This window comes from Sinocyclocheilus grahami, unplaced genomic scaffold, assembly GCF_001515645.1.
Source record: "Sinocyclocheilus grahami isolate Dianchi unplaced genomic scaffold, SAMN03320097.WGS_v1.1 scaffold97.1, whole genome shotgun sequence".
Lineage (NCBI taxonomy): Eukaryota > Metazoa > Chordata > Actinopteri > Cypriniformes > Cyprinidae > Sinocyclocheilus > Sinocyclocheilus grahami.
The window spans coordinates 1,854,098-1,858,863 of NW_015505276.1; the positions used below are offsets into that span (position 1 = coordinate 1,854,098).

The 4,766-nt window shown below is 35.5% G+C and overlaps 1 pseudogene; it reads right to left on the bottom strand.

The window, feature by feature from the left end:
• Window positions 1–270, bottom strand: part of LOC107588013 (charged multivesicular body protein 6-like) — a 5,525-nt pseudogene extending 5,255 nt beyond the window's left edge.
• Between the last annotated feature and the right edge of the window lie 4,496 nt (window positions 271–4,766).

The following is a 4,766-nucleotide window of genomic DNA, read 5'->3' on the forward strand; positions in this document are numbered from 1 at the left end:
GGGTGTGTGTGAGAGAGGGAGAGAGAGAGAAAGAGAGAGAGAGAGAGAGAGAGAGAGAGAGGTGCTCACTGATTGATAAATTGAGTCTTCTTACCAATATCGCCCTGTCCTGATCTGTCACTCGACTGGTGACTCGACCCTGTCTGCCGAAAACATTTCCCATTGCGAATAAACCCCATTCCCGCCTTACTGCTAATATCACATCTCATATGAAATACCAGCTGCTCTTTACCTTATAACACACAGAAAAGATGTGTTCCGGTGTGTCAAGCGTAGAGCGGAGGATGCGTGTTTTATTCAGCTGTGGCTCGCTAAGCGCATTTAGCGTGTGTAGATGCAGCTGCGTCCTCTGCTGCTGGTGCAGCGAGAATGCAGTAATCATGTCACTATTTGCCGCCCCCTGGCGGTTTGTTTTGTGCATGTGTCTAAGAAACATTACCTGTTTCCAAATGAACTGACACCTTCAGTGACAATCAAAAACACAGCAAACATGATATAGCACAAGTACCTCTGTAAGATGTCTGTTAAAGATCACTTGATCTGGAAAGCATCTGTTGTGTACAAACGTCTTTAAGATGTCAACATATAATCTAAATCATAAACATCTTAAAGACATCTAATAAACGTCTATTTGACATCTGATACACTGTAAAAAAAATTCCGTAAAATTTACCGTAAAAAAACGGCAGTTGTGGTTTTTTTTACCGTAAAAAATACCGGAATTTTACCGTAAAAAATATGGTAGCAATGTTTTAGGTTTTACGGTTTTAACTTAAATTTACAGTTAAATACCGTAATTTCATTAACTGATGCCATGTTAATACCTATTGAAGTACTGAAATCTGTTTTGTACCTTTGTAATATACTGATAACCACCAAATGCAGGTGGTGATGAGAAAGTCACATGATGAACCAAAGCCCATCACAAGCAGCTTTTAAATAATAACATATATAGAAGGTGCACAGCGTCATTCACACAAACACTAAACACCATCATGGTAACACACATGAAACTGAAATAATGGTTTTTTTTACCGTAAAAAATACCGGAATTTTACCGTAAAAAATATGGTAAATTTACAGTTAAATACCGTAATTTCATTAACTGATGCCATGTTAATACCTATTGAAGTACTGAAATCTGTTTTGTACCTTTGTAATATACTGATAACCACCAAATGCAGGTGGTGATGAGAAAGTCACATGATAAACCAAAGCCCATCACAAGCAGCTTTTAAATAATAACATATATAGAAGGTGCACAGCGTCATTCACACAAACACTAAACACCATCATGGTAACACACATGAAACTGAAATAATGCAATAAACATTCCTTTAACAACATTAGGTGTAACACACAACCCTAATATACAAAACTGAGAAGAAAACGTAAGGAACATAGTTATTTCAACAAAAAAACATCAAATTTGAAATGTAAAGCAGGGAATTCTGGGAACGTCAATTTACGGTTATTCACTGTAAATTATACGGTATTTTTCACTTCCAAAAACGGTATACTACCGTAAAATTAATGTCCAATACATGTAATGTCCAATACAGTTTTTCACCGTATATAGTAGGGGAATTTACCATTACCCATTTAACAGGTTTTTACTGTAGCATTTTTACAGTCTTTTACCGTTAAATTCACGGTCATTTTTTACAGTGTAGGGAACGTCCTATAGACGTATTGCAGATGAGCAAACACTGGAAATGCAGATGTCAAATAGACGTCTCCGTGATGCTATCAAGGTATAGATATGGCTCAGGTCCCTTCAGTGTAAACATATTGAATAGCCTATTTAGTTTTAGCAATTCCAAATTTAATAGTACATCTCTCTTTGACAAGCTGGATGATTTGAGGTATCATGGCAGGTGTCATAGTTAAATTTTTTCTTCCTTTTTATTTTAAATGATTATTTGTCCATAACTAAGTATGTGCAATAGCAACAGTGCTGCACGCTTTGGAGCACAACACTAATTATTTATACATTTCATTAATTTATTTTTAATACTTTTGACCTCTATGAAATATAATTAGGTTTAACCCTTAAATGCATGAATGTTTCGCCAATCATTATTACATATTCGGGTCTAGGGATGTAACGGTATGAACATTTCTTATCACGACTATAGTGACCAAAATGATCACGGTTATCAGTATTATCACGGTATTGTTCAAATGTGCTGGAGATGTTCAAAAAGTACCGACACATAAATCCCTTCCCCAAGTTTTATATTTAAAAATCAACAAACAACAAATAAAATGACTTTGTTTGCATAATCACTAAAACAATAACATTACCAATGATGTTCGTATTTTAAATGACAACTTGACTGACAACAGTTTAATAGCGTGTCGAAATATCTAATGTAAATGTTCAAATAAAGCTTTGAAAAAGTTTAATAAAAAGGTAAACCTTACATTTCAGCTTTTAAATAAAGAAAAGATATGTCAAAATGATAATTGATTAATATATGTTTATATGTATTTTATCTGCTCCATAAATAATTCTAGATAACTTATCTGAATTGTTTAAATGTGTAGAATCCACATAAGCTTGTTTTTCATCAACCGGTCAAAATTTACAGTAGGGCATGCAAATTCGGTCTGTTTTTGGCCAGACAGAAACTGCACAATGTAAATATAAGTCTCTGTAAATCCACTCACTGGCAGCAGGTGGGGCTTATGAAAAGCTGAATTAGAGCAGTTTCCCGTAACCTCCGTGGACAAAGCAGTATTTTGTGAGTAAGACTTCCTTTAGGTCAGTGTTTCTCAACCCTGGTCCTGGGCGCCCCCCCAACACTGCTCATTTTGTATGTCTCCCTTATCTGACACACCCATTTCAGGTCCTGGAGTTTCTTCTAATGAGCTAATGAGTTGAATCAGGTGTGTTTGATTAGGGAGACACACAAAATGGGCAGTGTTGGGGGGCACCCAGGACCAGGGTTGAGAAACACTGCTTTAGGTATTACATGGAGTGAAGATGAAAACAAAATGCCATCGAATCGTTTCTGAAGACAGTCAGAACCTTCAGAGGTACATTCATATAATTAATTAATTAATTTATTCAATTGTATAATTCCCTTAGCACTCTTTTAAAACCTCCCAGCTTTTCCGCCCTGTTCACTCAAAACAAAACTACTACTACTTTACAACTACTGTTACTTAAAGGGGTCCTATTATGCTCTTTTACAAAGTCTTGATTTTGTTTTGGGGGTGTACTAGAACAGGCTCTCATACTAGGTTGTTCGGGAAAAAAACATTATTTTTCACATATTTTACATTATTACAACACTTCTCTCCCGTCTGGCATGAACGGCTCAAATAGTTCCTATATCAAATGAAGGCCCGTCTTCTGAAATACGAAATGTGCTGTGATTGGTTAGCTGGGCCAGTGTTTTTTTTTTGAGCGTGATTTAAACCCGGATGATTGTAACCACTCTAAGTTCGTCTGCCTTGAGAAAGATAGCGCGTCTCCGACACAGTGATAACACTCGCTGCCTTCTCTAGTGCAGCAAAATCTCATATCTCTCAATATCACAAATCCCAGAAAATATGCGTTGTAGTCCAAACGAGTCGTTCGTTGTAGTTTTTGAAAAGTGATTTCTGTTAAATAAAACATCTCCTTTTGAATTGGACTTTGAGCTTTGTAAATTGCAGATCTTTTTTTATGCTCAAACAGCAATATTACAGACTAACTAAAGTTGAAAAAGTGAAAAAGCGTAATAGGACCCCTTTAAAACTGTGCTTTATGCTGGACAGTATTTATTTATCTCGAGTTGTTACAATCGCGGTAATCCAATACGTTTTTAATGATAATTAAAAGATGAAACGGTAATACTAACCGTAGGGAATTTTATCGTGATTTATCGTCAAACCGGTAATCATTACATCCCGAATCGGGTCTTTAGCGACCCGGACCTATATATCCAGCACGGATGGATCTCTAACTGCTGCAATAGCAAAAAAATGATCTTGATATGTTAAGAACAATTACAGAAGAATAAAACAAAGCATATTTCGTTTCCTTTTGAAACTTAGAAGGGTTCGATTTGAGCAGATGATTTTGCCATCGCTGTCATCGTCAGAGCGCACTTCCACAGAACATTCAGCATCTGCCTCATATTCACGATCTTAACTATATTCTCAAAACTATCATTTTCAGTGACTTCATATTCAATATTTTCATCACATCCAGCATCAAATGACAGTGATATTTATATTTCATTGCGTATAGTAATTGCTCTGCAGTAAAGCCATTCAAACCAGTTCAATTTTTGCTGATGATATTCATTTGTTTTATGCCTGAGGTAATTATGAGTGAAACATCATATCATCATTTTGTATCAAAGTGCCACCTTGAGGAAAAACGATGTATTGCACAAATTGAGGAAAAAATACTTACACACATACATACCTCAGGTCTCTAGCACCCTATACACTTTTTACAAAAAAAAAAAGAATCAGAAAACAGGCATTCTTTTATATTTTACTATTTTGTTCTTGTTATATTGTTTATAATGAACAGATTGAGGAATACTTAGAAAGTTGATGTCTAACTTTAAAAAATGAAGGAGGGAGAGGGTAGAGAATGATGTCCCAGGTCGCTAAAGACCCAAGGTATACATTATAATGGTTAAATAATGATTTTTTTCTTCACACCAAACATATTCACACAGCAAGAACTGAAATGAGAAATTACTGTTATGGAAGATTGTTTTAGCCATTGGATAAAAAAGAAGCTAATTTTAACTGTGTTA